The sequence below is a fragment of the Peromyscus californicus genome, unplaced genomic scaffold (assembly GCF_007827085.1).
Source record: "Peromyscus californicus insignis strain IS unplaced genomic scaffold, ASM782708v3 Scaffold_8__1_contigs__length_139910024, whole genome shotgun sequence".
Taxonomy (NCBI): domain Eukaryota; kingdom Metazoa; phylum Chordata; class Mammalia; order Rodentia; family Cricetidae; genus Peromyscus; species Peromyscus californicus.
Genome location: NW_026294606.1, coordinates 10,612,993 through 10,638,596, shown reverse-complemented (window position 1 = coordinate 10,638,596; position 25,604 = coordinate 10,612,993). Strand labels below are relative to the sequence as shown.

At 44.6% G+C, this 25,604-nt stretch overlaps 1 long non-coding RNA gene across 1 annotated transcript; it reads right to left on the bottom strand.

The window, feature by feature from the left end:
- Positions 1-810: 810 nt before the first annotated feature.
- LOC128104335 (uncharacterized) lies at positions 811-25,604 on the bottom strand. Its single transcript, XR_008215962.1, has 4 exons — positions 24,982-25,604; positions 23,334-23,418; positions 6,908-7,001; positions 811-3,131 (listed from the first exon to the last, which is right to left on the bottom strand). It is a non-coding gene; the product is annotated as an uncharacterized LOC128104335 (long non-coding RNA).

The window sequence follows — 25,604 nt, the reverse complement described above, 5'->3', positions numbered from 1 at the left end:
CACCTGAAACTCCCCCACACTAAATAAATCATTCTAATGCATGTAGTGCCTTATACTTGAGTGTAATCAATGCCATGTCATGTAGCAGGTGATGTAGTGTTATTTGTTCTGCCCATGACCTTGGGCTATAGGGCCCAAGGGAGGTGGTGCTTTTTGCCATTGTCTGTGATCTCTTAAAAGGTAAGGGAGAAGGGTCACAAGCTCCTTCTCCCTGTTGCCTCCTTCCTGGTCTCATCAAACTGCCAGGTGGATTCGCTCCCAATCAGATCAGAGGACGACTTCAGCCATCTACTTGGTTCTGTATTTGTGAGTGTATTTCCTCAATTTACCCTAATAAATTTCCCTAATACTCCTTAAGCAGACTTCCGTGGATTGATCGCATTAAGGTGGCTCTAGGGAAGAGTGAGACAATGTAGAGAGCAGAAGGACACAGTTAAGGTTACTTGTGTCATTTCATCATGATTGAGTCCTACCATTGCTGGAAGGCAGAAACATCTAGATTCAAGATGAAACCCAATATTCAGTCTCTTAGCACCCACTTGGCATAGGATTGAATCCAAATTTGATTTGGAATTTGGAGTTTTTTGGATGTCTTGAGACATTCACAGGCACAGCATTATGTTGCTTTTACATTATATCACATTTGAATCTTGTTCAAGTGACTGACAGGTAACAGTTGGAACTTAACCAAACAGAAAAACCAAAATGGGCTCCAAATGTGCCAGGAATGTGGGTTCTTTGAGAGCAACAGGATGTACTTTAATCCAGGGAGCTAGAGTGTCAGATGATTGACAGACACCAAAGGCACCCTGAGTGAATGGCTTCCAGGTTTATTGTCTTGTGCACCCTCTTCTGGTGTTTATGGGCACTATATGCACATGGTATACAGATATGCAGGAGAAACATTCATATGCATGTTTTAATGCAAACTTTTGTCCATTATACAGTGACTACATCTGCATCTTTTCTACTTAAGTTCTTGATGCAAAGTCACCGTGTTTAGTATCTTCTTCCAGTTGCTCATCTTGACTTTAGGCTACAGATGGCCCCTATGGCTGATAGGGTGTGCTTCCAGGAGGGTGGAGAAGGGACCGTGTACAGAATAGTGGAAGGAGCTTTGGCTGATGTCTCAGACTTCACCCCATCACTACCCATCATTTCAAAGTTCCTGAACCCTTGAAAGATCATTATGTGATCATGATCACCCTACCCTGAGTCTCCAGACATGACTCAAAAGACCAGACTTTCTAACATAGAAAAAATACAGTGTCCTGTCTTCAAATTCTCTTTGGCCACAAATTGTGTATTGTGTTTTCTCTAAGGAACAAAGGAACAGATAAGAAATCAAATGTGGCCGTTTGAGTGAAAATGTTTCCCATGGGCTCACCAGGACTGGCAACTATTGGGAGGTGTGGTCTTGTTGGAGTAGGTGTGGACTTGTTGGAGGAAGTGTGTCACTAGGGGTGGGCTTTGAGGTTTCAGAAGCCCAAGCCAGGTCCAGTGTCATTCTCTCTTCCCACTGTCTGCTGATCCAGACAGAGAACTCTCAGCTATCTCTCCAGCACCATGTCTGCCTGCATGCTGCCATGCTTCCCACTATAATGACAATGAACTAAAGCTCTGAGCTATAAGCCAGCCCCATTTAAATTATTTCCTTAATAAGAGTTGCTCTGGTCATGATGTCTCTTCACAGCAATAGAAACCCTAACTAAGGCATTGACCCTTTCTTTTTTATTTGTCTTTTTCTAGAACAATATACTGAAGGCATGTGACTGTCTTTTCCCACTCACAGAATGCTGTCCTAATCTGTCCTCTTATGGAAAGCCTCCCTGTACCATCAGCAGAGAAATGTGATTTGTGAACAATATTGGGCATCTGGAATTTTCCACACTGAATTGGTGTCAAGGAATAAGCAGTGGGAGAGATTTAAGTCAGTGAGCATGCAAAAAACAACAACAACAAAAAACAACAAAAACTAGGGGAGGGGCAAGATGTCATTTGCAGGGGCAGTAGAACTGATATGGTTTCCAGGGAGATTTAACCAAAGAGACATGGCAATAGGCACAAGTCAAGAAAATGTGGAGGAAGATAGCTGAGTAGCCCCCAGTCTGCCTCAGCCTGCAAAGAACTGCAGCATCTAGCTTTATCTGCAAGCAGAGATTCTGGTGGTAAAAGCCAATGTTCTCCCCTCGGGGACCAGACCCAAGCTTGTAAACATCAAAGTCACAGTCAGTCTCCCCTTCTGTTTGCTGTGCTGTCTTGCCCTTCTCCTCCAAGCTGGAAGAAGGGTCAGTCACAGCAATCTTGCCATTGTCTCTCCTCCCATGCCCTTTAGCCCACTGAAATGGAAGATTTGGATCCTGAGACCCAGGTCCACAGATGGTGATCCCCACATGACAGACACCCCACCCCTTTGCTACCTCTGCCTTCTAACACAGAGCCTGTCTGGCATACAGGGACTTTCCAATAGACACACAGGTGCCTGGGCAGGTAGATGGATACCTGACTGGTTGACTGGGCTTCTGGGAGATGAACTCAAGGTGAATCTCTCAGAGGGACAAGCTTAACAAAATAGCGGAAAATAAAAAAAGAGAGAGACAGTCATAGCAAATTGTCATTAAAAAAATAAAATCAAACAACCAAGTGACACCTGTCATGCAGTATAACAAGGACAGCGGTGTTAAGACAAGATGGGACTGTGCTGTTGCTGCAGGCAGGGATGCGGGTCTGAGCACTAAGTCGGGATCTGGAAGAAGAGCTGGAATGAGGCCGTGTCCCCCAGTCTCAACACCAGCAGCCGCCAGCAATGGGTGATGAGAAAGGAAGCAGTGGATCTTCCACACCGCCCGTGTTAGCAGCTGGTCCCCTTGCATCTACCCATCCAGGGTGATGGGGCCCTGGGCCCTTCACTGATAGAGGAAGCTGAAGAGGAGGATCTCCGAGGTCGGTGTGGAAAGCACTAAGGACAAGGCTGTTCGAATCTGGCACGATCTCAGGCATGACCTCTGCATCTGTCTTACCTCGAAAGACGTAGAAAACAGTCGCCCCACAGTTGAGGGCCGCAGTGAAAACAAAATGACATTAGCATTCTGAAGCCAGGCCTGGTACTGGGTGGATGTCTGTTCCCACTTCTGTAGGGGAATAAGAGAGAGAAATGGAGAATAAATAGGACCAAAATACATTACATACATATATGAAACAGTCAAATAACAAATAAAATAAAAATTAGGAAAATATAAAAGAGAATCTAGCTCACTGGGAATACACAATATAGACCAACACTTCAGAATATGATCCTTTGCGCCAACTGTTAGCCTCTCAGTTATATTTTGGAAATGTCTTCAGGCTTGTCCTGTACAGACTATGGGCTGCAATCACTTAATGATGGGGATACATATTGTTAAATGAGTGCCTAGAAGATCTTGACATTGTGGAAAACCACAGTGTGTACTCAAAGATGCCACCATGTCAGGAGATCATATAATCTTTCTGACCACCACCATGCACATGATCCCTTGCTGCTTAAGCATCGGGCAGTGCCTGACTGCCTTTGATTCTGGTATTTTCCTCATGTAGTTCACCCTCTGCCCTTTTGTGACAGGCTCACAAGGCCCGAGCCTAGGCTTCCATTATAGATATAATGCTGCCGGGTGTCCATACCAAGCCTAGAACAAAACACCTATAATTATGTTTTAAATATTCAAAGAATGACAACTTTCACACCCCTGTTTCCATGGCTTTGGCAGGAGCCTTAAGGTCTTTTAAGAACTGAATTGTGTTATGGGCAGCAGGGGTAATTCTCCCTCTTCCTTTCCTATGTATAGGCCTCTTGTTCTTCCTCTTGTCTTATTGCTGCAGCTACTGTACTGAGGGAGGGTGGAAAGAGTTAGTACCCTTGAATTGTTTCAGATTTTGAAGAAATGTTTTCAGTTAGTCCTTATTTCGTACGATGTTGGTTGGATGTTGTCAGTATAGGCTTTACTAGTCTACTGAGGTAATCCTTGTCTCATATTGATGTTTCTAGACAAACTAACCAAAAAGGAAGACATAGAAGACACTTACTAAAATTAGAGATGAAATTGAGGTTATTTCAACAAATTGCAAGGAATTCTTCTATTCCTAGTTTCTTCAGACATTCATCGTGAAAGTATGTTGAACTTCGTTGAATTCCTTTTCTGTGTCTATTGAGATAATCATGTGATTTCTGTCTTCAAATCTGCATATGTATTGTGTTACACTTATTGATCTGCATATATTGAACCAACCTTGCATCCCTGGAATAGAATCAACTTAAGTTATGATGTACAAGCTTCTTTGTGTGAATTCAAATGTATTTTGTTAAAGATTTTAAAAGTAAAAAAAAATTGAGAGACATTAGCTCAATTCTTTAGCAATATATGTATGTGCATAACGCTTTTACTGTCCTCTGTTAATTATGCATAGTAATAAATTTCATTATGCCATTTTAATATCTGTATACATTGTATTTTGATCATATTCACCTTTAACTACCTTCCATTTTCCCTCCCACTCCCATTGATTCCCTTCCTCTTCCACTTTGACCCTCATGACGTGTGTGTGTGTGTGTGTGTGTGTGTGTGTGTGTGTGTGTGTGTGTGTACGTGGGGGGTCCCAACGGGTTTCATTAGGGTTGCTTATAGGAGCACGGTCATCTTACCAATGGCTATACCAGAGAAGAAAATGTCTCTCTGTTTTCCACCATCAATGAAGCACCTATAACTCTTCTGGGAGGAGTGGCAGGGCCTCGTGAACCCTCCCCAGTCCTTCATGACACACTGTTGATGAACCCAATTTTGTATAGGTCTTGTACAGGTGTTCATAGATGTCTTAAGAGTTCAAGACTACAGTGGCCATGGAGTGCCTAGAAGATAGCATACCATACCATGGCAAGCATGCCTAGAAGATAGCATACCACAGCATTCCACCCCATCCTCAAGCTCTTACACTCTCTCTGCCCTCTCCTCTGTGATGTTTTCTGAGCCTTGAATGGAGTCGTAAAGATGTTCTCTTTACAGCCGAACATTCAATCATCATATGTTGTCAGTACTTTGATCATGCTCTGTCTGCAGTTACTGGTGCCAGGAAAAGAAGAAGGAGGAGGAGAAGGAGGAGGAAGAGGAAGAGGAGGAGGAGGAGGAGCAGAAGAAGGTTCTTTAATGACAAAGTTGACAACAGCACTAATATATGGACAGAAACATAATTATTTAAAAGGCAATTTGATAGGCACAGCATATCTATTTAGCAAGACAAGAGCCATAACCTCTCATTAGGAACTACGACTTTCCCTGCCATGGGTTTGAACCACATTTACAATATCAGATGGGAATGTGGAATAACCTCAAATCCAATTAGAAAGCAACCAGTTACCCCTTTAACAGATCACTATTGCATCAGTCGGCATCTCTTCCTGGCAGATCTAGTGCTGTACACAGATCCAGAGGTAGTAAGACACCACCTTGGAGTCTTACCCTCCTGCTTTTTAAAATTTTTATTTAAATAACTTTTATTTATTTTACATACTGACTGCAGTTTCTCCTCCCTTCTCTCCTCCTCTCCTCCTGGTCTCTCCCCTTCCCCCCACCCCACTTCCCATCTATCCCTCCTCCCTTCCTCTCCTCTTCCCTTCCTCTCCTCTTCCCTTCCACTCCTCCTCCAATCCATTCAAAAAGGAGCAGACTTCCATAGGCTTGAATAAAGTGCGGCACATCAAGTTGAGGTAGGACCCAGCTCCTCCCCCTGCATCAAGGATGGGTGAGGTAATCCAGCATGGGGAATAGGTTCCCAAAAGCCAGCTAAGAGCCAGGTCCTGATCTCACTGCTAGGAGCCTTACAAAGAGATCAAGCTACACAACTGTCACACACATGCAGAGAGCCTAGGTCGGTACCATGGAGGCTCCCTAACTGTTGGTCCAGAGTCCATGAGCTGTCTCTGTGGGTTCCCCCATCATGATGTCCCTGGCTCATACAATCACTCCTCCCTTTCTTCAGCAAGACTCCCAGAGCTCAGCCCAGTGTTTGGCTATGGATCTGTGCATCTACTTCCATCAGTTACTGGATAGAGTATCTCTGATGACAATTAGGGTAGTCATCAGTCTGCTTACAGTAGATGGCCAGTTCAGGCCCCCTCTCCATTCCTGCTTTTAAAAGCAGGGATAAAGTGATACCAACATCTACCAGTGATCCTTACCACTGACATCCTTACCACTGACAAAGATAACTTTTTACCATTGGCTATTTCTTTTAATCAGTAGAATCTCTACTTCATCATTAAGATATGCCCAAGGAATGAAAATTATGTCCAAAAAAAATCAAACATGGAAGAAAATGAATATCCAAAAGCCTTATAAGACAGGGGTTCTAGAAGAAAGGTTAAGTATGTGATACCTTAATTTTGAAAATAATTAATGTCCAGTGGGTGAAGAGAGAATATAGTATGCTGAGACTCATTCTTTAATAATTAAAAAGCCATGGGCAAAATGGGTCCAAAGGTTGGAGGTAATTTCTGACCACTGTATGTAGCCTGTAAGAAGTGTTCATGGTCATGTTTTAGATGCTAATTAATGCTGATAGCATTATCTCGGTTTGACAGACAGAGAACTGGGGTTAAAAGGCTGAAGTGACTAGTCCAAGGCCAAGTGGCTGGCTGCAGCTGCAGCTTGAACTCCTGTTTGTCTGACACTCAACCAGACTCTTCCAGTCATTTGTAATGTTAGACTGCTTGTCAATCATTCCTGATTTCCCTTGGCAGACACTGTGTTGGCTTCACCTCTGGAGATAAGGGGTTTGGAACCCACAAGGATTAGGAGAGCTGATAGCAGGACTGAAGAAGCAGTCACTAGGTCAGATGTGTCTGCGGCTTTGACCAGCCCAGGGGGAAAACACAAACCTTCATTTGCGTGCTTTGTACTTTGCTTGATTCATTTAATCAACACCGTGGTGATGGAGAACGAAACATTTTAGGGCACTCATCTGAGGTCAACCTAAGGAGGAGTTGTAAAGAACGAGGAGAAGGTGAGTGACAGACGTGACCCTCTATACTCCCACTGTGAACAACAAACACCCTCAGCAAACAGTCTTTCAAAAGTACACAGAGTTACCTAAAATAGAATATTTGGGGAAATTTATAAGCAAGCCTCCACCAAAATGATAGACCATAATTATGAAAATAGCTTTAAAAAGATGATTTTTATATACTATAAAATAGCTAAGTAGATGTTTTTGGCTGATACATACAGTTTGGTTTCATGTTCAGCACATTTGTTCTCTATTTGAGAGTATTTCTAGATTAGAGGACTGAGTATTGAATGTCCAAGAAAGACCTTTTGATGACAGGCTGCCTTGAGAGCCACACGTGCCATTCCTGCCCCCACCCCCATCCTTCAGTAGTAAAGATAAAGAGTCCTGGGGAGAGAGTGAGTTAAGCCCCTGATTTATGATGCTAGGCAATTCAGTTCCTCTCAATGCTCAGCACCTCAGCTATAAATGGGCAGAGTGCCCACTCTTAGGGCAAAATGATTAATCAAGATGCTGCTTATGAAATTATTAGCATGTTATTAAAATACAATACACAATTCAGAATAAACTGTTACTGTTATCATGAAGCTCTGTGTTGAACCCGACACAAAAACTCATGCGTTTTCTGCTAGATTATGTTAAGGTAATGCAACAGTGAAATCCCTGAAAGTAAATAATAATTCAGACTCCATAAACTCAGTTTGCAGAGTGATTTGTCCTGGGATATGCAAGGCTATAATGGTATTTTTCATGCAAGCAAGTGTAATAAAGGAAAAGGGGAGAAGGAGAAAGGCAGCACGTATTTAGGACCTACCCTGGGCCAGCCACTGTCTTAGAGTTTGTGCTTACTCACAAGGATGCTGAAGCTGGAGGAGATGGGCAACCTGACCAGATCACACAACAGAATCTGAACTCAAGACAGCTAGAGCCTTAAATGTTCTTCTCCACCCTTTAAACCTAAGATCACAGTCCTTCACCACCACCCCTCCCAGCCTGGCTGACAACTTTGTTCTTGAGCTGAAACAATTAACAAAATGAAAGTCTGATTACTACTTGGTCCAAAGAGTCTAATTTCCCTAAATAAGTAACAGGTCCCAAAGAGAATCTGAAGGAGGAATAATTATGCTTTCAACTACAAATAGGGCATAAAAGGAACAGTGCTGGTATTAGAGCGGTCTCCATGGAGATCAGTAAAAATGCATAATTGTTTCTGAAAATGATCAGATCAAGCTGCAGCCCTCTCTTCCATCTGCAATTGAGTGACAGATCCGGAGACAGCATCTCTGTTCTAGAAGGTTGCTTGAGATTGCACAAGCCTTTAGGGACAAATCAAGATTTCTTTTCCCGGGTGACAGTGTTGTGCTTTAAGAAGAGTAACAGGAGACAAAAGAGTCTCCTCTTGGTCTGAGTTACAGTCCAAATTCCTAAGTGTTTCAGGAAAATGGTTCTGGGATGTCACTCAGTAAATGTGTCCACTTTGTGCCCTCTTCCATCCAGCCACTTGCCGCTCTTGTTCTGGACACAGCCTCTACACCTCCTCAGCCTCTCACCAGCCCCTCTCTCTGCTTGGAATGCTTTTCTGAGTGATCGCTGGGAGGTGAAATCCTTTCCATCTACCAGCTCCACTGTCAGTCTGTAGGGCCTTCGCTAACCCTGTGCCCATCGCCTTCCAATGCCTTCCTCTCCAGCATGCGCTCTGCTCTCCACACCAGCACAGTACAAGTTGCACTGCTTATTGACATGCTATTGCTTTTGTTCGTACTCTGACTTTCTTCAGGACCTTTTAAAAATGTGGATATCTTGTTTGGTATTTTTTCTGCCCAGATGGAAATTTTGCTTTTCAAAAACATTCACAAAAAATATTTAGTAAACATTTTGAGCGAAAAATCCATGTCCATCAGTTTGGAAAAGAAAGTGGTGAAGCTGTAGGTAGGTGTAGGGGGAAAGTCTATGCAGTTTTATATTCTGTTCTAAACTCTGCCTGGAATGGCCCTTAATCAAATCTGGCAAATTCCTAGTAACCTTAGAAGTCCAAACCAGAAACTTAAAGCCCTTTCTCTGTGACTTCTATGACTCAAGGGACGTTGTGGAAGAGAGAACAGAAAGGAGGTAAAAACTGGATGGTGGGGAGAAGGGCTGTGAGATGCTGTGTTCCAGGTATGACCTCCCATCGCAGCCATGATCTCAGCAGCTATGGATCCTGCACTGAGCCTGCACTAGACTGGGCCTGCCATCAGCCAAGCATGGATCAAGAAAGGGATTTAAAGGGCCATACTCCATCCTGCTGAACTATTGCCTACTGGTAGGTCTGGGCAGTCACTGTTTTTAATCATACCCAAAGGTGAGCCTAAGCTCCAAATCCATGGTCACACAAATGGTCCTGCTTAAACTCTGCATCACAAGACAGACCACAAAGACATGAATATGAAGAGACTTGCAAAGAGAAGGATCGTTGACAGCAGAGGAGGAAGATAGGAAAGAATGGAGAGTGAGGGAAACTGTGTTATAGACACATCTGAAGTTGTCAAAGAAGAAAATTAATAATAAAAGGTATACAAAAAGATTTTTAAAGCGAAAGTCAGAATCATTTATGCCTCTCCCCATTGAGAAGCAACCACAGACATTCGCTTCAGTCTTTCAGTCTTGTGCCTGTCCTGTCTTCACTCATGTACCACTAAGTCTATTCAGGTCTATGTCTTCTCATGCTAGCACAGCCATTCTCTAAGGGTGGAAATACGTGGAAGGCTTTGCCTCACATTTCACAAATGAGACAGTGTTCAGCATGTAGGGTTTGTGAAACACATTGTATTACCAAATTAAAGGCACGGGGATGTTGACAGGTGTGTGTGGATCCTCCTCTCTGTTAAGCCTCATGTCCCATCCTAGGGGTTCAGTGTGTGTATGTCATCAGAATGGCACACACCCAGTTTCATGGGAGCAGAGAAGAACAGGAAAACCAATGATCAGTGCAGGGAAAAGGCTCAGTGAGGTCTCTGAAGTAGAGGTATACTGGGGCCTGAGGGATGAAGATGAGCCTTGTACATTCCTATCACTGACAGTGCATACATGCAGGACTTCTGAAAAAGCTGTGGGAGTGGAGAGAGACAGCCAAGAGAACCCGAGACCAACGTAAAAGACCATCCTCTGCTTTTTAAAACATTCATCTGTATGTATGTGATGTGGGGGTATGCATTCGCTGTGACTCACGTGTGGAGGCCAGAGGACATATTTGTGGGACCAGTTCTCTCTTACCACCTTTACACGGGTTCTGGGGATCAATCTCAGAGTTGCACAGCACGTGTCTTACCCACTGAGCTATCTTGCTGGCCCTCACCCCCTGGACTTGCCATTTTCAGCTGGATGTGAGATGCTAGTGTCCGAATGATGCAGCCCTGCTGTTGCTTTTCCAGTGTGTTTGTGGTTGTGCAGCACAGGCAGGCTGCCCATCTGGCCAGAGGATTTCCCCAGTCTAGGTACATCTATGAAGTGCCCGCCCTCACACAGGAATGCATCCATCCTACCTAACCCCTGACTCTTGTCCACACTTTACTCCATGAGCGTCACTCCATAAAAATCCAGAGCTGTCCTGCTGAGGCTCCGTCTACTATGAGCTGGGGACACATGTGCAGACATGGTGGCCTCCTCCTGCTCAGGGTCACTCATCCACAAGATTTTGTTTCCACCATTGATGTTCTTGTAGCTGTTTTTATGCACAGTCAATGATATTTCACTTTTGGGTGCTGTTAAAGCTTACTTAAAATGCATTCTTCATCCCCCAAAGAGCCAGTTGGCTAAGCGAACAATACTGTGGTACAAAGCTACTTCCTAGTGTGCACTTCAGGTCCAGTGCAAGAGTTGGCAGATGTGAGAAATTTGGGATACAAATGATGGGCTTGTAAGTGATGGATAAAGAACATGATAGCAACTTGTAAAAAGCAAAGGAAACGTAACCACTGCCATTCACATTGTAGGTTCTATGTGCCTCCTCTGATTTGACTCATTAGTTGATCCATAATTGCAATATGTTCAGTTTCATAAACAACAGATAAGGCACAGCATGGTCATCCAGAGTTCTCTGTTTGCTAGACCTGCATGTTTGTGGTAAAGAGGAAGCAGATGTCACAGTATTTCTGTTTAACGACTGGTATCTGAACCATGGCAAGAAGAACATTGACTCCATTTTTCTGGCAGCACTGGGTAGCCTTCACAGCAACCTTGTCTGGAGAGCTAGTCACTGAAAAGCTCTCATGTGCAGGTCTAATGAGAAACAAGCAACCACAGTGTACTTGGGTGGAAACCCTGAAGGATCTCTTGTTAGCCCGTTTCTAATTGGTCCTTTTTGGACCCGATGTGAGATGAAAACCCAGTGCTGCCCCCTGAGGTGATGAGTCACTTTGATAATATACAGAAGCAATGGGATCTTTCATGCCCACCTGCACTTGAGATGATGAACGGAAGTCCCAGCTTGAATGTGAGAGTCAGACATACGTACAATGGTCAGCAAATCAATGCTATAGACTCAAGGCTGAGAGCAAACTGCATCTGCAAGTTGGCTTTATAATGCACCAGACTGTAAGAAGGATAGGCCAACAGTTTTTAGGAGATCCTTGAAGCCTCTAAGTTAGAACCTTGTCGTCAAAGACAAGAAATGACCTCAAGGACGATGAAGTACTTACTGCAGGCAGTGCGTGCTCAGTGCACCTATGTGGATGTACAGTGACTGAGTCATCCCCAGCCCAAGCAACACAGCTCCTGTTATGTACCATCATCCTCTGAAAATCTCTCCCTAGGAAGGATCGCCTGAAATTCACCAATTTTTCTCTCATCATGAAGAAGAATGACAGCTGTCTGTTATTCCTAAGTCACAGCATAGCTTGTGTTCATCTACATCAGGAGTTGAACCAGTCTAGGATCATGACTTAAATACAAACTGTTCTTACCAGCTCACATGTTGAAGGCTCGGCCACAAGCTTGGTAGCACTATTGTGGGAGGTAGAAACATGAAGAGATAGAACTCAGAAGAAGCAGGTCACTGGGGATGTGGCTGTGAGGGTTATGCTTGGTTGTTTCTAGGTTCCTGCTGCCTGGTGGCGTGGGGTGGGCAGCCCCCACCACCCAGTCCTACTGCTGTAAGTATTGCCTGTCTGGAATCCACGGATGAAAGGATTCTGGAATGAGTTCTCTGAAGCTGTGAGCCCAAATAACCAATTCCTCCCTTAAGCTTTTGTGCCAAGTATCTTGATGGAGCAAAGAAAAGTGTCTGATTCATAGAAGAAATGAAAGGTGTGTTATTTTGCAAAGTTAAGGGTAGCTTGCTTTTCCTTAGAAAAAAGAAAGTGAGACTTGGGTGAAGCTACTGGGCCATGTGTTCTCTCTAGGGGATGGCTTTCCTTTCCAAATTCATATTATCAAATTCCTTAGGATTAATTCTGAATCCTGGGGAAATCTCTGTGTCCATTTCTTTGTCCAAGTGAAAGCTTTACCAGCTCAGGCTTTTGAAACTGCAACTTTGCTTTCGGCAGAGGACTGGAAACACAAAGAGTCGGTTGACAATGGTGTGGAGAAGCAGAGTTCTGAACTGTCTGTCACTGCAGTGGGAACTCTTCCCAAGTAATGCTGAGCTCAGAGAAGGGATTCCTTTTCATTTGGCCCAAGCGCTTAAATACTTGTCAGGCTTCTGTGGATTCATGACGACCACCACCGGGAAACCCTGTGTCTGGCAGCACCACGGTGCCCACAGTGTGAAGCCTTGCACTAGCAAAGCTGGGAGAGAGTTGAAATCAGCAGGCTTGCCTGTGAGATACTGGGATACCACAGTGGTTTAAGGAAACATCTTGGGGCTGGGAATCATTTCTCTGAGAAATTGTTAGTGGAGGGGGGTCTCCTGTCAATGGGGTCTAGTCATGAAAGAGTCTGTGGAACTTTTTGCAGGCACTGTTCATAGGACCTTGAAAAAAACTCCAGGCTAGCTTCAGCCAGCATTTCAGAAACTTAAATGTTCTAGGTTAAAATTCATTGTGGAAGAAGAATCCTAAAATCAATCAGTGTAGGATCCTAGGAAAGTAATGAATCCTTTCCAAGGGTCCACATTCATCCTTTTCCTGGGAGTCATTGTAGCGTCCATGTAAATGTGTTAATATTAGCAATGATAGCTGTAATTCTGTATCAAATATTTTCTATGTAAAAGTAAATGTTACATAGGGCTAAGCCCTCCTATGGGCTTGGGAATTGTTCCATAGCCAAAGGGAGTGCCAGGTATTTGGTTGAAGAGGCTCAGCTGGACTTCTCTCTCCTTTCTCCCAGTTACGCCTTTCTACACGCGTCTCCTCTAAGCTCCTCTCCAGCCACAGTGAGCTTCTGGTGTTTATTGACAATAATTGTACATATTTATGGAGTAGAGTTATATATATATATATATATATATATATATATATATATATATATATATATATATGATGTATAGTGCCCAATCAGGATATTTAACATTCTATCTCCTTAAATATTTATCATTTATTTGTGTTAAAAACTTTTCAACTCCTCTGTTTTGATGCTTTGTGAAATCCTTAATAAATTTTTGTAGACTATAGACACACTGCATCATGGAACACTGGAATTCAATCTGTCGCATCTAAGTGCATTCTGTTAACCATTACCTGATCTCACCTTAGCCTTCCTCCTCTCTGACTAAGTTTCTGGTGACTGTTTTTCCATTCTCTACATCTATGAGATTGGCTTTTTAGCTTCCACAGTAAGATCATTGCAATCTCTTTTTTTACAAAACTAGTCTAACGTTCTCCTTATAAAAGGACTTCAGGCTTGAGTCTACACTTTCTTAGCATGCTGTGAAGGAGTTAAGTGCACAGCAATGGGATTCTCTTCCTTTTCCCTGGAAACTCTCATCAGCTCTGGAATCAGAGGCATGGGCAACAAGAGTGATGAGCAACCTAGGGAGAGCTGCCGAATTGGTTGTGTTCCTGCATAGAAGTCAGCTCCGGAAAGGTCGGGGTGTGCCCACCCAGGAGCATCCAGCAGTGGTTGCTCACTGGGTGACCTTGGGAACCTATTTGCCACCTGGACAAGACATCAACTTTCTCCCCTGAAACTGATTCAGATGGAGCTAAGGACTAGTCACCCTCAGCTCCTAAAGTTGTGGGGCTTAAAAATAATAACCAATGGAGAAGAGCTTTGAACTGAGACTGTCACCATCCTGTGGTGGTATTGTGCTCCCCAAAATATTGTGCACCCTAATAAACTTTTCTGGGGTCAGAGAATAGAACAGCCACAATATTAATCAGAAGCTAGAAAATGGTGGCACTCACACCTTTAATCCTAGCATTACAGAGGTAGAAATCCCTCTGGGATCTCTGTGAGTTCAAGGCCACATTGGAAACAGCCAGGCATAGTGACACATGCCTTTAATCCCAAGAAGTGAGCCTTTAATCCCAGGGAGTGACGGCAGAAAGAGAAAGATATATAAGGTGTGAAGACCAGGAACTAGAAGCATTTGACTGGTTAAGCTTCAGGCTTTCGAGCACAGTTCAGCTGAGAGCCATTGGGATGAGGACACAGAAGCTTCCAGTCTGAGGAAACAAGATCAGCTGAGAAGTTAGTTGGCCAGGTGAGGTTAGCTGTGGCTTGTTGTTCTGTCTCTCTGATCTTCCAGTGTTCACTCCAATACTTGGCTCCGGGTTTGATTTTATTAATAAGAACTTTTAAGATTCCTGCTACACCATCCAGGGCTAGAGCTGCAGGTTTAATACCTAAATCCTTCTTGAAAGATCATTTGTCTGCCATGTATGGACCACACAGTGTTGGGGAGATGGCCTTACCTTTCTTAGACTCCTTATGAACAAAACGATGGAAGGGAAGTGGAGAGAGTGGGTTACTCTCTGAGAATACTGCAAGGCTTGAGAAAGGATAGGGCAGTGCCTGGACACAACACTTCCTCATGCCATGCAGAATGGTTTCTGCTTAACCTTAGCAAAGAGGCTGCCACATTCCTATGTTTTCAGATTAAATGGCATTGTACATTGTAAGTTTGTGAAAACTTCAATTGCTTAGTCAGTAAGACTGTCTCTCTAAATAAATTTAATTTTTTTTCTCTAGCATAAAATTCTGAAAGCTCACTGCAGAAAAGTTGGAAGAAATAACAAATTATATACTATTCTACAATTCAGCAGTTCCTCCCCCACACTTATCTATTTCTTTTCACAAGTCCAACTCTTTGTGCTATAGCAGTGCCCAAGACAAACAGGCCCCTGATCCCCACAGCAGACAGGTAAGCTGAGGGAGACAGCCAGTGACAAAGGAGCCGAGAGAATATCAGGTAGGGACAAGTGCTGTGACGAAACAGAACAGAGCAGTGTGACAGAGATACTGCCACTCTCGATGCAGCAGGTAAGAAAGCTTCCTGACCCCGGAGAAAGGGCGACACTGAGCCAAAGCCTGAACGAAAAGAAGAAAACTTTGTGACGATCTAGAAAAAGAGTTTGGGGGGCAAATTGTGTAGCCAAGGCAATGGCCATGAAAGACAGAGAGCATGGGGTGTTTAAGAAGCAAAAAGCACCTCCAGTGTCTGCGGTGTGGTGAGTGGGAGCAATGCTCTAAGGCGAGGCTGGAGACGGAGGGAGGGGCTAGAAAACAAGAAGTGCTGGTCGGAGGCTTGGGTTTTACTGGAGTACAAATGCCTTGTTGGGAGTCTCTTGAGTTCTTAAGACCCCATGAGTTGGAGGAAAGAGCAAAAGCAGGGGACTTGGTGGAAAAGTGACTGCAATACCGGGAAGGAAATAAGATGACTTGATTGACGGCAGAACTGGAAGAGAAGAGAACATGGTGGGGATGTGTCCTGGAGAAACCAGCATCAGTGTGGGATGGATTGGATGTGGGGGACGAGGGGCAGGGGAATCGACAGTGAGTCCGGTTTTGACCTAAGTGACTAATGGGGAAGACTGGAAGAGGCGATAGAAAGAATAAAGGGAGGTGTGATAAGGAACCGGAGATCAGTTTGGGCAGTGTTGTTTCTGAAATGCCCATTAGACACCCAAGGGGTGTCTAGAGGCTGCTGGAAAGAGCAGAGTAGCAAGCTAAGGAGAAGTAGAGACCTGTGAAATTAAGAGTCTTTTACAAAGATACCCATAGGCCTGTCCAGTGCCTCAAGGAGCCAGGCAGGTGGGCACCGTTACAATGAGTAATTATATGGTGGAGAAACCAGAGGGAAGGAGAAGCGAGAAGTTCGTGTGCTGTTGAGACAGGCGGAACTGAAGAAGTGAAGGCCGTGAGGAAGAGGCTGGCCTGTGCTACCACCTGGGACCATGGTAATGTCCCGGCCCAGGCTGCTACTGTGGGCCGTGTCTGGGTCCATGGCCCTACCACAGCCAGGGTCTGTGTGGATATCCGTGACTCCTGTTACCACCAAAGGCCGTGCAGATGCCCAGGGTGTGGGCAACCACCTGTGGCCACATTGTTATCCAAGGGCCATGCTGCTACCAGGATCATTCTGATCTGAGCAGTCTGAGCTGCCATCCTGAGCCATAGTGACATCCAGACCCAAGCTTTTGCCAAGGGCCATGCCTGGGTCCATGGTCCTGAAGAAGCTGTGGTTTGTGTTGATGTGCACAGCTCCTGTTATCACCAAAGGCCATGTGGATGCCCGGGGAATCTGCCACTACCTGAGGCCATGTTGGTGTCTGAAGGCCATGTTGCTGCAGGGCCATACTGATTTGAGTGGCCTGTACTGCTGTCCAGAACTATGGTGACATCCGGTCCCAAGCCTCTGCTGAGGGCCATGTCTGGGTCCTTAGTCCTGCTGCAGCTAGGGTCTATGCTGATGCCTATGGTCCATGTTACCACTGAGGGCGTGGGGTGCTATGAGAACCATGCATGTTGAAATCCGAGGGCCATGCTGAGACAACCCTCTGTTGCTGGCCCTGGGAGATCTGGCCCTGCCCCTCCCTGGCTGCTCCAATGGGAGAGCTGGCTTTGCCCCAGTCCTGGGAGAGTTGGCCCCACCCCTCGCTACTGGTGTGGGAGAGCTGACACAGATATCATGGGCATAGGAGAGCAGGCTCTGCCACTCGCCTGAGCGGGGGGTCAGTCCCAGCAGAGGCCCAAACTGACCAACTCAGCTACCACAAAGGCCCACATCCAGTAATCTGAGTTGGCCCACCCCGACATCTACCCTATCTATGGCCTACTGGAGCACGTGATGGGACTGGTCCTGTGGAACCAGAGCAGCAGAATCTCCATGACTCAGAGCAACAGCAGGATACCTGAGAGGAGTTTCTCTGAGGGTCTAGTATTGATGGTATATCAAAAACCAGAGGCCTTGAACCAGACCATGAACTCATTACAGTGAGCAATTGCAAGAGAAGCTGTCTGGACAAAAGGGTAGACTGCATGACACCACGGCTCCCAATGCCACCAAGGTGAATGAAGAGGTGATGGAGAGGTGGGAAAGATGGAGGAGCAAAGTGGGTTTTTTTAGTTATTATTTTTATTTTTTTAATTTTCTTTTGGGGAGGACACTGTAGTGTTAAAGTGCAAATATTGAGGGATTGGTAAATGAGTGGAATTGGGGTACATGATGTGAAATTTCCAAAGAATCATAAAAAAATTATGTTAAAAAAAAACAGAAACAAGCAAAAAAAAAAAAAAAAAAAAAAGACTCCTTTACCTGAGTCCGGCTGAGCCACTGAGGGATATGAAAAGAAAAGTAGATCTCCTCAACAGTAATGTGGTCTTGTGGCCAGGAGAAAGAAGAGCTGGGAAGAAGCACCGTGAAGTGAAGAGATTCTGGGAAAGGGTAGCATCCAAGAGTCAGAAGAAAAGAGAGGGTGGGGGTGGGAGGGAATGAATCCTGTACTTCAGAAAGGATGACGGGCCCAAGCAAAGTGGTCCTGAGACTGACCACTGCCTGAAGCAACACAAAGGGCAGTAATGACCGGGACAACCTGCAGGCATGGACATACTCAGATGCTTCTAGAGACAAGCAGCCAAACTCTACCCCCAAACCGTAAATGTGCACCCAAGTCCTTCTGTCCTTTTCTGTAGGAACCACTGGAGAGGGAAGTAGTCTCAAGAGAGCCTGTTCTGCCCTGTGGTCACAAGTCGCCACAAGACCCTTCCCGTCTCTTCTCCTTCCTCCTTCACACACCTTATGGGACTTGTAGGTTCCCTAACCTGTGAGGCCAAGGCAGGTGACATTGATTTAAAAGACTACATTGTTTTTGCTGAAGTTCTTATGTATACAATTCTAGAAGTATCTGGTAAGTATTATTTACTTATTTTAAGAAGCAGTGTACTGTGATATTTTCCTAATAATTCAGACATCCTGCCTCTATTGGTAATCTTCCAATCACAACAACAAATTTTCAAATCTTTGCTACGTGGAGGCTAAGTCTAAGGAGCTATTAAATTTGGGAAACAAGAACTGAACATCTTATAAGTATTGGGTATGTAGATGATGATATCAAAGTTTGCATTTTGTCGTGAAGGAGTTCACTTTTGCTTTTCCTATGATTTTGAGAAAGAGCCCTTGGAAGCTATTTTCATGAATTGAACTTATTAATATCTCATATTAGACCACAAATATTTTCTGAAAATGGAAAAGAAATTGTTTTCACGAACTTAAGGATGTTCTCTACAGCCAAGTAACAAGTGTACCCATGATCAGATTTTGAAGTCTGGAGACTGGTGGGTGACAGCTTCTCTTGGTGATACAGCTGTACAAAATAATTGGCTAACATCAGCCCTGATTTCTGGAAACCAGCCAGAAGGGACAAGGTACCCCAGAAGACAATGCCTTTGAGACTAGCCAGTAGACTGTTCCACTCAAATAACCATGCTTCTACCAATGGCCTCAACCCAATCTAAAATCTAAAGGACCATGAGTCTCCCATTGGCAGTCTCATATTAAAATATTGAGAGGTTAAACCAATGTGTTGATTTATCAGCCTGTCATGGAACTTGGTATGAGGAACACAATGGAAAACAGGACACAGTCCCAGTCTCAGAAGAAACATTATACCAAGAAATACATGGCTGGAATATTGTATGACATCACCATGTGAGAAGAACACACCAAGGGCTACAGAGCAGAAAGAATTAAACTTGACCTGGGTGAGGAAAGCTAAGAAAGTGCCCAAGGATGGTGTTTAGGTTTGAATTTCCATAGTTATATTTCTTCCAGACAAAGATAAGAGGGCAGGAACTCTATGTAGAGAAGCAGTGTATTAGTTAATTTTCTGTTGTTGTAATAAAGCACCATGACCAAAAGCACCTTAAACAACAAAAGACTTTGTCCTGACTTCTAAGTCTAGAGTGATAAGAGTCCATCATGGCAGGGAGGTAGGGCAGCAAGCACCAGGAGCAGAAACCTAGGGGATCACCTCTCAGCTCCATAGAAGAAGCACCAAGAAAGCAAACTGGAAGTGGGGTGAGGCTATAAACCCCTGTGGTGGTTGGTTGGAATAGGAATGGCCCCCATATACTCATGTGTTTGAATGCTTGTCCCATAGGGAATGGTACTATTAGGAGGTATGGCTTTGTTGGAGGACGTATGTCATTGATGGGGGCAGACTTTGGGGTCTTATGTGCTAAAGCTATGCCCAATGTGGCACACAGTCTCCTGCTGCTCGTGGATCAAGATGTAGGACTCTCAGCTCTTTCTGCAGCACCATGTCTGCCTGCATGCTGCCATGTTCCACCATGATGATAATGGACTAAACCTCTGAAACTGTAAGCCAGTCCCAATTAAATGTTTTCCTTTATAAGAGTTGCCATGGTCATGATGTCTCTTCACAGTAATAGAAACACTAACTAAGATAACTCCCAAAGCCTACTCCTAGTGACATACATCTTCCAACAAGGCTGCACCTCCATAATCTTCCCAAAAAATGCCACATTCTGGGGACCAGGTTTCAAACAGCCAGAGCAAAAGCATAGGGACATGATACAGCATGCCAGCTCCAGAGATGTGGAGGAGTGTGGTGGACTTAAGCATTCTCCAGGAGGGAGAGTCAGAGATGGTACAGGTCTACAGAGCCACCCAGGCCATGTCTGTAATACGGGTTCAAACTCATGAACCTCAGCTTTCTTACTGGTAATACAAAATTAATAGCATCACCTGACTCTCAGGAGTGCTGTGGTGACTAAAGAAAAGGAGACATGAATGCAAACATCCTGCACACACTGTGTAACCAAGCAAGAACATGTGTGCATTTTGCTGCATTTTATCCTGAGGACTTTGAGATAGGTACAGGGAAATGAATGGATTGCATTTGTTTTTTACAAAATTCTTGGACATTCTAGGGAATCAGTGAAAAGCATAGTTTCCTTTAAAAAGGTAAGAGAATAGTAATATGGTGAACATCAGTACCTCAAAAACCCCAAATCTGAAATGCACCAAATCTGAGAAGTTTTGCCACAAACGGAAAGTTCTGCATCCCAAAATTTAGCTTCATATACAAAAAACTTTAATTATTATTATTATCTATTATGATAATTGTGTTTTTGTGTTTGTGGGTATCTTATCGGCATGTATGTATGTGTACCACTTGTGTGCCTGATGTCTGTTGAGTCCAGAAGATGGCATCAGATTCTCTGGACCTGGAGTTGTAGACAGTTGTGAGCTACTATTTGGATGCTGGGAATCATACCTGAGTCCAGGGCTTAACCGCTGAGCCATTTTTCCAGCCCCCAAAATTTTTAAAATATTATATAAAGCTAACTTCTTTATATATATATATATATATATATATATATATATATATATATATATATATATATATATATATATATGGTATGTATAAAATAATATATAAATTTTTTGTTTAGATTTAGATTCCATGCACAAGATATCTTATAATGTATATTTGAATATTTCAAAATATGAAATAATTAGAATTCCAAAGCATTTCTGGTCCGAGCACTGCAGACAAGGCACACTTAGCCTGTAGTAATAAAACCAGCTGCAACTTGGCACCCTACTGAGTACCAGCTCTTCAGCATCTGTCACCATGGGTTGATTAATCACATTAACCACAGCAACCTCGTGGGTTGAGTACTTACCAACCCTATTGCTACTGAGTACCAGCTCTTCAGCATCTGCCACCATGAGTTGATTCATCACATTAACCACAGCAACCTCGTGGGTTGAGTACTTACCAACCCTACTGAAGAGTCTAAATCCTTATGAGGAAAAAGGCATGGTGCGAAGAGGCAGGAGTTTCTAGGTTATGTAGAAATAATCAGTCTGTGGCAAAAGCCAAATCAACCCCAGTTAGAACTCAAAATCAGAGTGGTCTGTGTTTGTGTGCATCAGAGCCAAGAGTGCTCATAAACTCCTCTCCCTCTCCCTGTCCATTTCCCTCTCCATCTCTCCCCACCCTCTGTAAGTTTGTGCTGCGTCTGGTCAAGAGCCAGACTGGACATCTAGGCTCAAGGAGGTGCTACTCTAACTGGTCTGGAAGAAATGAAAATATTCTAAAGAGACACTTGAACTACCAGACTTGAAACAATAGTCCCCCAAAGTTGGAATTACCCAAGAATTTCATGCTGGGAGAGGAAAAGGCTGAAGTTTGGTGGCAGCCAGAAAAAGAACTGTCTCTCGGAAAGAAATTTTACCGTTTTGTCAACCTGTCAGACGGCCTTGCTGGAGGAGACTGTAGCCGAGACAATGAGGGCTGTTTATTTACGCACGCCTCTGTCCCTCTGTGTGAACCCACAGCTCACGTCGGGACTCCAAGGACAGCTCACGTCGGGACTCCAAGGACAGAATTGGCAGTAGTGACTGGATGCTTCTGTCCTTCTTTCCAGTGTAGCCACACCAAATAAGCCTTTTTCTGCTTTTTACTATTAATCTGTCTCTTTAGTTGACGGTCAAGGATGGTGGCAGAGCCGTGGCTTGTTAGAGTTTCCAGGACATAGGCTCTGACCCAAGTTAGTCACCACTTCATTTCTGTTCTGTTCTAGTCAGCACATTCACTAGTTTGGCTCCAGTCCAGCCAAATAGTCTGAACACTTAGCTCTGCTGGCTGATAGAAAATTCTGAAGCACAGGATTTAATGTTTATTGGTAAGGCTCAAGAGAAGAAAGAATGCAGGGAAAGGCAGGAGGGGATGTATACATTACATTATCCCATGTTTTACATCCATCACCTCCTTTAGGGGAGGAGTGAACTGTGCAGCCATCCTTGACCATAGATGAAAGAGTCGCAGAGAGAGTGTGACTCACCAAATGACGGTAACAAGCACACAGCTTCCCCTGGAGGAGATGATGTTTCCTTACATAAGCTCATCTTTAGAATCCAGAGATGGTCTGCCTCCATCACACAGCGGTACCCTGACTCATCACCGTCAGCTCAAAAGAGCAGAGGAAGAGTGACGTGATGCAGAAAAACAAAAAGCGACTGTGCACGGGAAGGGCAGCTCCCCGGAACCCGACAGTGACAGGTCTGCTTCCTATTCTTGGGTTTGCAACCCGGGGCTTTTCTCCCTGCTGCCCTGGGCCTCAGATTGCCTGTTTATTAAACTGGACATCCATATTTGACAAATAAGAAACTCAAGAAAGAGTGAGGAGAGTTGGAGATGTAAGGGAGGGGTTGGCTGCCCTTATCCAACAAGAAGGCAAGGCTGGCAGACCAAGAGGAAGCCGACTCCCACCCTCTCTGCACATCTTTCTGTCCTCTACCTACTCCCTCCCCACTCTCAGAGCATCACTCTGGGAGGCTCCTCACAGACATTCCCAGTGGGGAGCAGGGCTGCCCATAAGCTCCAAAATTTTAAAGGCTCAATGATGCTAGCAAAGTCCCAGAGGGAAACCTCCTGGTAGTCTGCCAATCACTTCTGAGGAAAGGTGACATTCTGGGATCTGTGCAGGCACTCAGTATTGGTGCAACAGACAATAAAAATGATGGACCATTGAACCTCTCACTCCTCTGAAAAATCACTCATTCTGCCTCCAGGGCACCTGAGAGACATCTTTGAAAGTGCACAGACAGGTCTAGAGTCCATCATTAAGTCACGTGTGAACACAAATGAACTGCTTCACTTCCTCACCCTCTGTTTCCTTATCTATAAAATGGTTCCAAAGGTTTTATCAAGACAAGAAAAGAATGGGATTGGCCCAGCCTGAAAACCATCAGATGAACAGTTGGATTGTATTTGTGGATCAGGGTAACTCTGGAGCCTGTCTACATGCAGCTTTCCAGCTCAGGAGTTCTGACATGTGCCCAAAATAGTACGCATGATGGTCAGAGGGAGACTAATCACCCTTACCAAATGCTTTGGAAGATTCCTCACCTGTCCTCAAATGCTGTAAGGATCACTGCTGTTGGTGTGGTCTGGAACCTCTGCCTTCTTTGTATTGGTAGCCTTCTTATAAACACTGTAAAATGAAATATACAGAAGGCTGTGAGCTCAGAATGAGGCCCTGAACTAGGCCCAACTGGCCAAATCAGAGTTGATTTTTCCATGCTGAAGTCATGTACCACCAAGCCAAAACCAAACTCTTTATCTGACCTTCCAAGATACTAAGAGGATACAATTGCTCTCGAATTTCCTCCTGAGAACACTTTTAAATTCTTTATGGGCCAGACTAAGAACCTGCAAAATGAATGTTGTGGTCCCTATGACCATGGGTCTCGTCATCAGTATTGGATAAATCTCTATGGAAGAAGACAGATGGCTGTGACCCTCATCTGTCCCTTCGCTTCTGTGATAACAGAAGCAGCTACTGTGGTTGTAGGTTCAGCAAACACATCTGATAAATATTCTTTCTAGAAATTCATTTAAAGATGTTTTCATTTAATGCCAATGAGAAGAGGAGGCAGAAACTGACTAGGCAGCTAAGGGGAAAAGGAGACCAGTTTCCTCCGTGGCTAAAAGCCTGAAATGTCCTTGTGCCAGACAGCAGCCTATCCTTGCCAGAGGCCAGAAATGCCAGACCTGTTTAAGCCAAAACATCTCTGGTTCCTCTGTGGCCAGAGGCCAGAACTACCAGAAAGGGAAGGGACAGGAATCTGATTTTCCCTTCTCTCTTCTCCCTAAAAGAGCACCCCTTCCTGGAAACCATACTGAGGACATGACTAAAAATGCTGGCACCTTGACACATGGGAACTTCATTGAACAGCTTGCCCTTCAACCAGTGAAGCCCTATAAACCTCCAGGCAGTGACAGTCTGGCAGCCCAGGGACCCCTCACCTCTATGGGAACTTGCTCTATTTTCTTTCTCTTAAGCTCACTATGGTAAAACTCACCCTCTGTGGTCCATGATTTCATCCTTTGAGTTCTCAAAACAAGAACCTGGAAACCGCTGGGCTCAGAGTGGCTTTGGTGACCATTGAGCTGCTCAGACAAAACACCCCAGAGCTCAGCTCACTCAATAGCCCAGAAGGATTCTGCTGCCTTCAAACACACCTGGAGGGGGCTGGACTGACGGCTAAGGGTTAAGAGCGCTGACTGTTCTTGCAGAGGACCAGGGTTTGGTTCCCAGCACCCACATGGCAGCTTGCAACTGTCTGTAACTCCAGTTCCAGAGGATCTGATGCCCTCTTCTGGCCTCCTCAAGCACTAGGCACACATGGTGCCCACATGCACATGCAAAACACTGTCACACACAAAGTGAATAAATATACCTTTTTACAAAAAGACACCCAGGGTCATTCCTTGCAGAGCACAGTTGAAATTAAACCCACAGCAAGAACTGAAAGGGGAAATCTCAAATGAGGGGGTGACATGTGTCTCCGCCTTCTGGGTATTTGTTTTCCAGAACAAGAGTCCATCAGGAGCATCAGGAGGGAGTGAAGGAAACTGCTTCTCAGCACAGTGTGGAGCTGAAGAGGGTCCAAGGATCCTGACAGTAACCCAAACGCTTGGCAGATCCCCACGGAGCAATGCCAGCCTGGATGGATCCTTGACCCAGGAAAGACTCGGGCTGGTTCTCACTTACCAGATGGATGAAGGTTCTAAATCACACTGAATCTGGAGTAAGGAAAGTGAGGAAACAGAAGCATGTCTTCTTAATCCTTGCTTTGTGGAGTAGGAGGAGGGAGAAGGGGTGGATGGGAGGGTGGAGGAGGTGGTGAGGTAGGCGGTGGGAAAGTGTTCTTTGCCATTTCAGTAAAAGCTCCCAAAGAAGATTTAAAAAAAATACAGCATTATGAGGTGAGAGGTGGGGAGAACTGAATGTCAGTGTGATGGGGATGAAGGACCAGTCAGTTGAATCAAGACATTGTGTCTCTAGGACTCTGGGCTACTATCCTGCTGACTGGAATACTGCTAGGTACAGGAACATTTCCTTAAGGAAAAACAAAATTAAAGGGTTAACCATTCAGGCACCTCAGTTGAGGGAGCCACTCTCCTACTGTGGGGGTCTCTGTCTCAGCCACAGGACCTCTCAAGAAGTCTCAAGTTGTTTTTCTATCCTCCACCAATTTCTCTACACACAGTCTCTCCTCAGCCATCAACGCACCAAATCCAAAAGCTCCCTTATGATCATTCCCAAGCAGACATGACCTTGAGTGCTCAGCATTTGCTCTGGGCTGAGGGGACAAGGTGTCCCCAGAAGGAGAA